This window comes from Numida meleagris, chromosome 6 (assembly GCF_002078875.1).
Source record: "Numida meleagris isolate 19003 breed g44 Domestic line chromosome 6, NumMel1.0, whole genome shotgun sequence".
Taxonomy (NCBI): domain Eukaryota; kingdom Metazoa; phylum Chordata; class Aves; order Galliformes; family Numididae; genus Numida; species Numida meleagris.
Window position 1 is genome coordinate 43,891,931 of NC_034414.1, and position 12,592 is coordinate 43,904,522.

The 12,592-nt window shown below is 35.8% G+C and overlaps 1 long non-coding RNA gene across 1 annotated transcript in view; it reads right to left on the minus strand.

Moving 5' to 3' along the window:
- Window positions 425-12,592, minus strand: part of LOC110402025 — a 45,618-nt gene continuing 33,450 nt past the window's right edge. The window contains exon 4 of the long non-coding RNA XR_002440829.1: window positions 425-1,713. This is a non-coding gene — a long non-coding RNA (uncharacterized LOC110402025). The remainder of the gene's footprint in view (window positions 1,714-12,592) is intronic.

Genomic DNA, 12,592 nt, shown 5'->3' on the forward strand with positions numbered 1-12,592 from the left:
AATGGCTTAAACACGTGATTGCTTTTCAGAAACTGAAGTTGCTTGATACTGTGTTTCTTCCTTGTGGAAAATGGAGTAGAAAAGGCAAAGATTCAAATATATTCAGAATGTCGTGCCATCAAAGTTAGAAGACATACAAAGAGGTTCTATTGGCCATCAGCTGACTCAAGCATTTATGGGGTGCCATGTCTGATACTTCCCTTATTCTTCTAATGATTTTTGCAATCTTTCCTTCTTTCATGAGCTAGTTTGGCACTCTTTCTTATGTTACTACATTTAAGGTAATATAAGTGAATATAAGAGACATATTGGAGTAAATCATGGAGTATATATTTCTGTCAGTCTGAAGCTAATAGTGAAGATAATTACATATAATGTGTATACATATTAAAAATATGAGTATATATTAAAAAATTGTGGTTTTTTTCCCCAGTAAAATTGCAATCAATCTACTACTTTGTGTAATTGAATTAAAAGCTCATTAAATTCTAATCCAATTTTACCTCCAACCAGCATGCACAAAAATGAAGGTGAACTATGTTTTGACTTGACAATCCACGTTCCCTTTTTGGTGGATATAGGTTTGCATTTGCAATGCTGTAGCATTTTGAACAGCTACATTCACATTTTAATTCTACAAGAAACAACTGTTTGGAGACTTGAGTAATCCAAGGTTCGGGTTCAAAATAAAAATACAATCCTCTTTCTATCACTAGTTGTAGTTTAGCTATTATACTAGGAAGAAACTGAAAGATCAAATATTTCAAAAACACTAGCACAAGATATTTTCTCCTGAAAACATAGCAAAGCAAAGCCTACAATAAAACAACTCACAACTCTAATATTATTAAATATTTTTCTAATGTCATTTACCAATTTGAGTCTGAATCCAGATGTAAAAAAGCCTGTAAAAAATGCAGTGACTGACGAGATAGGGACAAGTTGGATGGCAGCACGTCTCCTGTGTACTAATTTCAGTTACTTAGAGTGATTTTAATTTTGAGATCTTTTAACTTCTTTGCCCTTCCATTCTCCATATCATGCCTATTCTCAAATATAAAAGTCTACATTTGAAGAACCTCAGTATTTGTGTTTACCTAAGCCAGAAGTTAAGAAACATTAGATTTAATATTTTCTAGACCATTTGCAATCATGACACAGACAGTCAGCCTATTATTTCATAATTTAATTTCTTCCTCCTGTGCTACCCTCCATGGAATATATGGCTTATGATGAGATTTCTATCTCATCATTTACTTTCATGACTGTGAAAGTAGCTGTGACATATATAGCCATGGCAGTGTGATTATGTGATTACATCTATCTGTTTCATGGATTTTTTTTATTATTATTAAGAAAAACTGGGTACCGTTTCACTTAGAGCTTTCTCTCTGGTCCTTTGTCTCTGCAGCCTTTGCCAGACATCCCTTGCATCCCAACATGCAAACCACAATGTCCAAGTCTTTTCTGTCTGTCTCAGCATATCCTTATTTTCCTCCTCCTCACGTTCCCTTCTCTCCGTGTCAAGAAGCACTTGTCTCATAGCTGTCTGTTCCAGTAGTAGGTTTATTCAGTGTAGAGGAAGCAGTCTCTTCTTGCCACCTCGTAATATTGGCAGAACCAGGTAGTGAAGGAGACCAAAGCATCCTGTTCATTCGCTGCATTCTGGGGATGGAGAGTGTGAAGTCCTGCTGGAACTTTGTCCCACAGGATCTGTATGGGGACGGAGAGCACTTGGTGAGGGTAGCTCTGCAGAGAATAATTTTTCAAGACTTCAGAAGCTCGGATTTTTTAAAAGTTGTATTTTTCCCTACTCATACAGATTATACAGGAGCAAACCCACCAGAGTGGCATGACTGTCAAAGTAGTCTGCTATCAAATACCATCAGTGCTACCTGCAGGGAACAGAAGAGTTCTTCAAAAATTATGAAGGGGTTTCCATCACACCCAAATATAATTCTTAAAACCATCCTAATTTCACCCTCTAAATTCATCAACTCTAAACAAAAATGGGGTATTAGGATGAAGAAGTATAACATCATAATTGTGTTTATAACCTGTTCAACAACAAATTTATTTCTAGTTTAAGGGATAAGCCCTTGCTTATATTAAAAAATGTAATATGGTCATGCAGTATACCAATATATCAGTATATACCTATGGCGTGTTGTGCAAAATTACATTAACAAATAGCCTAAAAAGGTTGTAATGATCTCAGATATTTTTGTTAGGGTTGATTTTAATTTATCTGTACCACCACAGCAGAATTTTATCTGAAATTTTTCAAAGAACAATGCCTCTCTTGAGACTCTATTACTACTTCAAGACTTCAGCTGTATTGGCAACACTTGGGAAGCATCACTGCCCTGAAAGTTCAGCTCTCATTAAATAAGCGAGAACAGAACATGCCTATCTAAAGACAGAATTTGACCTCTGTTCTCTCACCTATTCAGCTCTCACATCAAGTGAATACTAGAGCAGAAGCAATTTGAATAAATACACATATAAATGTATAACATATCTGTAATGGCATACAGGCATCTTCTAAACAACTCCAGTTGTTAATTCCAGCTTCAATTTTTTTTTCTTAACTTGCCTGAGCTTTTTCCATTACTTTAGCTTTATTTCTACACACACCTTTGAAACTTTAAAATGGATATTATATAATCAGCTTCTCACAGCATTCTTTTTTAACTTGTTTTGTTTAGCTGAAAAGGTGCCATTTGTCAAAGGAAAGCAACATTAAACAATTGCACAATGCTGAAATGCTAACTGATTCAAAATGAACATCTCTTTTTCCTGGAAGGAAAGAGAAAATCTATGCCAAGAACCTCCCATTAAAAAAATCTCCTAGTGTCTCTCATACTCAGCAGAAATATCTCATCTTCAAAGAGGATAATTTCTGCTTTTAAATGGCTCTTTTTATTATTTTACAATGCAAATGCATTACAAGCTTAAATCTACTGTAAGGGGTGGGGTATGCAAGAGCTCCTTGGAACCATTAGGAGAAGAAGCTGCCCATGAAGGGAGAGAGGGGTGACCACATTCTCAAATCCACCCAGGTTAGATTAAGGTGAAACAACACTCAAGAGGAAAAAAAAAAAAAATCAATTTTAGTATGAGATTTCTATCAAATAGTTATCCTATATGTGTTGACCCTCCCACAATTATATCTACCTAAGTTGTGCTGTTTTATAGGAAATTCAAGTAAACTACCCAAATATTTCTATATGTGAACTCCTATATTCCTGGTTAGTGATCAAAGATAAAATATTCACTCTAACTTTGTAAAACCTGATTTTGTTTGTACACCCTTTTTTGAACAGCAGCAACAACAAACTACTTAAGTTGTTCTCCAATTCTCTCCCTTTTTTTTATTCCCTGTACTGCTAGTTCTGAGTACCTTGGACTTGTCTATGAAACAAGGATTTATGAGGAAAAAAGATTTTTACTGAGCAGCAATTGGTAAACTTGTCCATGTTCAAGAGGATTTGTCTTAGTTTTCTTTCCTCTGCACAATGAGCAATAATTGTAAAATTCTAAACGGGAAATCGTTTATTTATTAAAACAAATCATCTCAACTAAAACAATAACTTGAAGGAGACAAATAGTGACAATTAATATATCTTCACATACAGTAAGAGAAACAAGACGACAGAAAAGAAATTGCTTAGAGTAAGATGGAAAATGCCAAAGTGATTAGAAATTTTTAGGCTGTAGAATAATAGATTAGAGAATTTTTTGCTTCTAGTTTGCTTCATGATTCATTAATAGAAAATGTTAAAGTACGAGAGTCACAACTGAAACTAAAAGAATCTCACTGATATAACATAAAGGATAAGAAAGTAACACTGGGTCAAATTGCAAAGTTTGAAGCCGAGATGTTAACTATTCTAAGAGATTAAAGCTTTTCGTGCTCACATAAAAACCTGAAAGAAAATTTCATGAAATAAAGCAATAGAGATACCACTTCTTTCACACCTTATCTCAACTTTAAAATGTTATTTCTAGTGATCAAATGAGCATAATTTTTTCTTTATTCAACTTGGACACCACACCAGAGTAGTTTTATTAAGAGGTTCATATTTTTCAGGTGTAGCGATATTTTAACAAGGTGTTTTGCAGACACTCAAAGATAGCATGGAAATAGTAAAAATTTCTCTGTCAGCTTACATGATGGGGAGTGACTATCTAGAAAGCAGCTTTGCAGAAAAGGATTTGGGGGTCTTGGTGGACACCAAGTTGAGTATGAGGAAAAAATGTACCATTGCTGTAAAAAATGTTAATAGCCTCTGGGCTGCATTAATAAGAGTGATCAAGCAGATCAAGGGAGTTTATTTCTTCCTGCCTACTTAGTACTGGAGTAAAGGGGCCACAGATGGAGTGCTGTGTCCATTTCAAGACTCTCCAGTACAGGAGATCAAAATACCAGAGAAAGCGCAAATGATGAATGGACTAGAGCACACATGCCCAACCCTCTAGTTTGATGTTTGTGTTGCCCTCTTTTGTTAATGTTTTAATAAAAAAAGAAAATAAAAAAAGAAAATAAGCTTTGTGACTCACATATATTAGCTATATTATATATTTTATATGTTGCTCAAGAGAATTCTACTTCACTAAGTGAATCATAGAATTAGCTAGATTGGAAAAGACCTACAAGATCATCCAGTCCAACTATGCACCTACCACCAATAACCCTACTAAACCATGTCTCTCAACACAACATCTAAACGTTTCTTGAACACCTCCAGGGATGGTGACTCAAACCACCTCCCTGGGCAGCCCATTCCAGCACCTGACCACTCTTTCAGAAAAGCAGTATTTCCTAACGTCCAGCCTAAATCTCCCCTGGCAAAACTTGAGGCCATTCCCCCTCATCCTGTTGCTAGTTACAGGAGAGAAGAGGCTGACTCCCAGCTCACTACAACCTCCCTTCACGTAGTTATAGGGAGCAATAGGCTACCCCCGAGCCTCTTCTCCAGGCTGAACAATCCCAGCTCCCTCAGCCGCTCCTCATAAGGCCTGTGCTCCAGACCCCTCACCAGCTTCGTCGCCCTTCTCTGAACATGCTCCAGGGCCTCAATGTCTTTCTTGCAGTGAGGGGCCCAAAACTGGACACAGTACTCGAGGTGCGGCCACACCAGTGCTGAGTACAGAGGGACAATGACTTCCCTACTCCTACTGGCAACACTGTTCCTGATACAAGCCAGGATGCCATTGGCCTTCTTGGCCACCTGGGCACACTGCTGGCTAAAGAGCCAGGAGAGACCCAGGTGAGACCCAAGCAAGTCAAAAGCTTGGACACCCATAGACACGCATCTCTCCTATAAGGAAAGGCTAAGGGCCTAGGGAAGTGAAGTCTCAAAGAGGAATATGTTACTAACTTTCTAAATACCTGAACAGAAGGTGCAAAGAGGATAGAATCAAGCTCTTTTCAGTTGTGTCCAGTGACGAAACAAGAGGCAGTGACTACAAACTGGAACACAAGAGATTCCCTCTGAACATCAGGAAAGACTGAGAATGACAGAACACTGGAACAGGTTACCAGTATTTCCATCCTTGGAAATACTCAAAGGTCACCTGGACATGTACCTAGGCAACATGCTCTAGGTGGCACTGTTTGAGCAGGAGAATTGGACAAGGTGACCTCCAGAAGTACATTTCAACCTGAAATATTCTGTGAATTTTTAATTTTTGGCAATTGTGGTACAAACAAACAAACGATTTCAATTGTATGACTCATTGAATATAGTTCACAAGTAAAAGATGAAAAGTTTCATCTAGATGTATATACTGTATGATTAGTATGTATATTAAATTTAGGACCAGGTTTTCAAAGCAAAGAGGTTTTGATACTAAATTCAGTATCATCTTTAATCTCTGTTTAGTTAATGAAACTCTTGCCTTCAAGTCTACCTAGAATCAAGAGAAAAATATATAATTAAAACACTCCGGTCACCTTAGAAGTCTTCTGCTTTTGCAGACTATTGAAACTTTTAACAAGATTTCAAGACTCTTGTTAAATTATGCTCATTATAGAAAGTACTTTAGCATTGAACAATAATCAGTAGTCAAACCATTCATCATTTTAGTACTATTAGTAAATTTTACACCATACTGACAATCATTTGGGGGAAAAAAACACCAGTTAGTGACAGGAATTTGTGGAATGAACTAAGAAGAAATTATCACTTGATAAGGCTTCAGTCTGTTAACTCAATTTCTGTTACATAGTCCCTTGTTTTTCTAGCAACATTTGAGCTCCTCAACCATTAGTACTATTTATTTATTAAAGAAAATAAAGAATGTATATTTGTAAATAGGGGCCAAGAATGGCTGAAAAAGGAGTACAGTAGAATTGCTCAGATTTTTTTTCTGAATAAAATGAAATGATTACTCTATTAATCTAACCTCCATTAGAATATATTTGATGGGTTCTAGGTAATTGTGTCTCAAAAGTTCCCAGTATCATTTTACTCCTATTATCAAGATAAAAAATAATTTAGCACACTGCACTGAGATTACTAATTGAGATGAAGATTTTGTTGCCACTGCACATTGTTTTTCTTCTTGGACTGCCATGGGGCACAAAAGGAGACTAGATTCTGTTTTCCTCTGAAGTTTCCTGTTAGTATGTCCACTAATACCACTTTTTGTTCTTGATTTTGCACAAGGAATCAATATCCTTGAGCCCACTTAAGAGGAAAGAACACAGGACAGGCACCCCAAAACATAAAAGGTCAGTAATAGAATAATTGTCCAGAAAATTAAAGAAATGCTTAATTCCTATCTCTTTCTGTAGCAATAAAAATCTAGACATTCCCACTCTCACTGGCTACTAAATTGTAAACTATCTGAGTAAATTCAGGTACAAGGCAGATGTCTGTACAGCATCCAAGAAGAGCTAAAAGGATAGGAAAAGGGGAAAAAAAAGTCCATAATGCAAAAACAAAAAAAAGTAGTAATTTTGAATGTCAACATTATTCTACCCTTGAATTGGCTTGTGGTGATTGTATGAAATCTGATTAAGAACAAGTTATGTTAACTTAAAGAATCTTTCCCTTAGGTTCTTCATTAGCATGCCTATCATCTGGGATATTGAAAGAATGGACATGTGCATTGAGAATATCTCCTAGAAAATAAGGATTTGAATTTTATTTCAAATAGAATTCAGAAAGCAACTTCTCTAAGAATAAAAACAGGGTTTTAGATGTGATTTACAAGCTTAATGCCACAGGCTGCCAATGACTCCAGACATGCTTTAAAAGAAAACAAACATTTTCCTGAGTACAAAATATTCCCTCCCACTGTACTTACATTCAGATTTTCAAGACCAGATTGCTAATGCATTATTCTTAAACCTGACCATTTGATGGAAAGAAGCTGAAATGACAGACCGAGAAAAGGAACTGCTTGGAATCATTTTGGTTGATTTCTTCTTTTCCTACTTTCAAGTTGGTCAATGAGAATTAATTTGGAGAATTATAGTACCTTTTATAAAATTAAAAAAAGTAATGATTTTTGTGGTTTATTTACGCATTTATTAATTTCAGGTCTCCAAGAATAAAAGATGTCAAATCCCCTTCTTTTCTCAAAGGACACCTTTCAAAAACTCTAGGGAAAAATTATTTGTCAGTAGCTGTCTAAGTTGTTATTTTGTAAATGAATTTTTTCCAACTCTGACTGTTCAGCATTATAAGAAGTTAGATTATCTTGATGGAGCATTAGTTATCAGACTGCAAGGGTAATAGAGTCTTCCAAAAATAAAGTAATTAATGTGAGAATCTTCTCTTTCTCTTGCTTCCTGAAAGCAAGTGTATTTGTACGTCTTCCTATACTTAACATCTGAAAAAGGACTTTTTCATTTATTTGAAGGAAAAAAAAGGGGGGGAGAGGGGAAATGGTATCATTAGTTTGATTTGCTTTTTTGAGGGGTTCTAGTTTAAAGAGGATTGGAAAGATTTTTAAAGAAGTGCATAAAACTAAAGCAGAATTTCCAGTAATTAAGATTTTTTTCCTTTGTTAGATATTGCCTCTTATGAGGCTATAATTTTTTTCTGTAAATCCTAGACATGAAGGATACCTCAAGATGACTGATCTGAAGAATCCAGTAATATTCAGAGATATGCAGTGATACATATCTTCATCTGATGCTTTGTTTTCCTATCAGTATATGTATTTCACTAGAGAAATAATAAATGATATTACTTCATTTGATATCTTTATAAACTTCCTATTTATAAATTCGATTTCAAGTTAGAGTGAAAATAATTCCTTTAAAAAATAATCAATAACATCTTAAGGGTTCCTTGAATCTAGCCACTCAGAAAAGACACGTTATCTCTCAAGACATGTCTTCTAACCATTAACAATTCTCACTGGGCCAAAGCCTGAACTGAAAAAATGTATTGCATCTTTTAATCATCCTTCTTGATTTTTTTTTTTTATTTTTTTTTTGCTAAGACTCCCATGCTATCCACTGACAAGTAGATGATGAATGAGTGTACAGACTGGTGTGACAATCAGTTTCAGATAAGTTGTTCACAGACTACCTGAATCAGTCTCAGTACTATGTGTCTCTGTTGTGTCCATGCCACATTGGGTGGAATATACATTACAAATGCTGTCACCTGAAAAAGGAGTCTGGCTGTTTGTTGCTGACATTTATTAGGGAACAGGACATAAAATTTCAGGACTCATGTCAGATCTGTGGATTGCAGGATGTAAAGCTTTGGTTTTATGGAGGCCCAAAGTGGTCTCTTCAGTCTCCTGTGTATCTGCCTACTGTAACCCTTTGAAGAAGATGGAAACAAACTCTGCCTTGAGAACAAGGGATCCCAGCCTACTCACCTATTTGCATAAATTTTGTAAAGTTAATAGGATGAATCCTGACCTTCATGAGCGAATGTGTGAATATAAGAATATATATGTTTTTTTTCATATAGGAAACAGAGAACTTTAAGCCATAATAGCATTTGACTGGTGTTGTTTCATTGCACTTGAAACCAACAGAGATGCCATGTGTGATTGTCAAAGTGTCTAATGCAAGCACAAAATTACTACAAATTCTTACTGTCCTTTTCAGAAATTACTTTCACATTTGTGGTTTTTTTTTTTTAAGAGAAAAAAAGCATTTTTGGTAATTTTCAACTATCAGAAAAAAGAAGAAAAGGAAACCCCTCATTTAAAATGGAACTTCTACTACCTCAGAAACACTAAATGAAAATGACTAATTTCTGAGACAAGCGAACAGTTTGAGTTTTAGTCCCATTCTCTCTCCAGTGGACCCACTGAGATCACTATGATACATAGGTAGGTTTGAAAGTCATACCTCCTCTTTATTTCCATGGAAACTGCAATGGATACAAAGAGCATATGAACGTTACTTGATAGAGCAAATTTGCATCTGCAAAACACTATTTTTCAACATAAAAATAGTCACCACCATTAGCTATGCATTTTCAGTGGCAATTAGGAAGAATCTGCATGGTTCACTTATAGAAGTCTTCATGACAGGAGGTGACCCACTGTTTCACACCTGCTATGACAGTCTTTGCTGAAACACAACACTCACAGTCTCACTGTGTGAACATCCACTGTTTGGTCTCTATAAACTTTGAGCAAGCTTCAATGAATGTCAATGGGTGCCATTTTTTCCTGCATGGAAGAATACAGTTCCCCACCTTTGCTCATATGTACTTTCATGTGAGACCCAATTTTGTCAGACACTTGTCACTTGTCAACAAAACCTAATGGGATACTGGTAGGAAGGTTCAAACTGTACCACCACTCCAGATAAATCTGCCTCTGACATAGTGGACAAACATAATAAAATAGGAGGCATTACTTTCAGAGCAGCCCTCATCTATACCATGCAGATATAAAACTGCATACATCTTTGACCAAAAACAAATGATTAAATGGAAGAGTACATGCAGGATGAACTGAAATAACTAGAGAAAAAGGCATTTATTCCTATGCCTCAAAGGAGAAGAATTGATTTCTGCACTAATCTAAGGACAAAAATTGCTTTCAAATATGTAAAATTATGTTTATGCTGTTTGAATATTTCTGATCTTTCATATCATATGGTAAAATAGTGAATTATTGGAGAAAATATATCTGCCTTGCCAGCTGACATCACCATAGATAGGGAAGAATAGGTATGTGGCAGTGCACTAACACCTCGTTTTTAGATAAGGATTTTAGGAAATCAAGGTTAGTGCAAATGAGTTTAAACCAGAATTCTTTATGGGTTTTACTGTATCCTCTGTCTAATACAGGGTATTGTCTCTTTCTTTATGTTTACAATTTGTTTCATGCCTAGGGTTGTGTTCCTACTGTTGAAAAGCACAAACGTGATAAATGATTACCTTACCCTGCAGTTTTCATCATATATATGTTTGTCAGGCTATTCTTTGCATATTTAACTGTTAAATATTAAACGTGGAAGTAATCTTGAAGTAATGATGATCTTCATTTCAGTTTGTTTCATATGAAGTAGGCTAGGAAAAGTACTCCTTTACAGTTTCAGCAGCGCCTGAATAAAGTGGATATCCTGCAATGCAGCACCACTACATATACATACACATAGATATGTTTGCATGGGAGAAAATTGGCATGTGAAGGAGAAGAAAGAAGATATAATACTCATCTACAATGGCGCATCATCAATGTCTCTTCACATAATGCTTACAGTGGTTGCAAAGCAAACAAGGTACTAGGAAGGTTCAAATGTGTTTGACTAGGCTCTTTGTACTGGGAGTTAGAAGAGGCACTATTCTTGGTAACGCAACCAAAGCCTGAGGCCTTGCACATAGCATGAGTAAAGGGCAACTCTTCCCAAGAACAGTTTTTAGGCAGATGTACTGTATCTTACTTGACATCATTAAATCTCATGCTGCTTTTTTGTTAGTGCTGGTCAGCAAGCGCAAGGACATTCTTTTGTGGCATAACACACATTTGCTCCATGGTTAATTTGTTGTGAATCAAGCTATAAGAGCTTTTCTGTCCTCTGGGACTTACAAGAATTGATTATCTGGAATTTCACTGAGAAAGCAAGCCCCCTTAGTAGAAAGAAACACATGTTCTTTGTCAGCTCACGGGGCGTTTGTTGGCATTCCATGAGTCTTTTGATGTAAGTAGAAAAGCTAGAGGCCTTCTGTAGTTCTCGTAGGCCTGGGAGGTTTGTCTGAAATAGAGCCAATAAGTTTGAACAACTTTGATTCCTTCCTATCCTTGATAAAGTGATTGCTGCAAGGTTCCAATAACAGTTTTAACAAGCATTTGTTGCTATGCTATACATGAAAGTTGTTTCACTGCGCCCTGTATACCTCAATGCCTCAGCCTTAGATAAGAACCTACTATTTACAGCACTTTAACCTCTCCTTTAGGCCACTGAGGCAGTGTTTCCTGAGAGTCTATTAGTATTTTTCTAGCTTTGTTTTGTTTGTTTGTTTTTCTGTTCTTATGCTGTTTTTCCCATATTGTTACTCTCATTGCCACAAACCTGCAAATCCCAGCAATGTTATGCAGAGTTTGTCTACCACTTCCATGAGAATCATCTCTTTTCCCGTCTGACCTCCACTCCCTCATATAACATAAGCCAAACTATATGGTAAGAGTTAGGCACCATGAGAGGTAATTATAAAGTTTTGTGGGTTGGCATTAATTGGCCATCATGACCAACACATTGTTTTTTGAAAGAGCAATTCTCAAGCAAGATCAGACAGAGTACATAAGAGATTTTCAAAACAGGAAGCTGAGCAGGTTATCCAGTCACTAATTCCTTAGCCTCCTGTAATTTTATGAATCATTATATTGTAGCTACAGCACAAAATTGATCCAATATAGATGCTGACTGTAGAAGAATGCTCTTATCAGTCTAAAAATTCATGACCTATCTGATTAAACCAAGCTTTTTAAAAACATATACTGTCTCTCTATTTAAGGTCTAAAGCTGCTAACACTTTGGTTTAGAGAATACATAATACTATTTCTTAAAGCACTATTTTAAGAAATATTTCAGAGTTAAAGAACAAAAATGTCTTCACTTTGAGTAAGACTAACCTGAGATTGGGGGCAGACATAAATCATTACAGTGTGAGTTATGTATGCTTCCAGTAAATCTAATGGGCTTTAGAGTGAGAATCAAGTGTTAATAAACCTTACAACAGAAATAGCTGGCTATTTAATTGCATCTGTATTTTGAAGCAAGATTAATAGCTTATTAACACATATTTCATCAAGGGCAGAAAAGCTACCTGTGTGAATGCCAAATTGTCATTTAAGCAAAATAATGAAATCCTTTGAGATTGGGCACCATTTGTGAATGATTTGTTTTTATTCTAGTGTTTTCCATGATGTTTAATATAAAGTATTATTTTAAGTATAGTTGAATCATAGTTGATGTGTCTCCTTACGTTGGGTTTTGAAAAAAGATAAGCTACAATTGTGCTAGCTGATTTCCAAGACAAGAAATCTCAAATAACAAACATGTCAAGTTGTGATATATCATTATCAAACTTACAATAGGAACCATGGTCAATTTGCACAAGAATTTTCTGACATCAGCTAAGTAAAGATGTGTTAG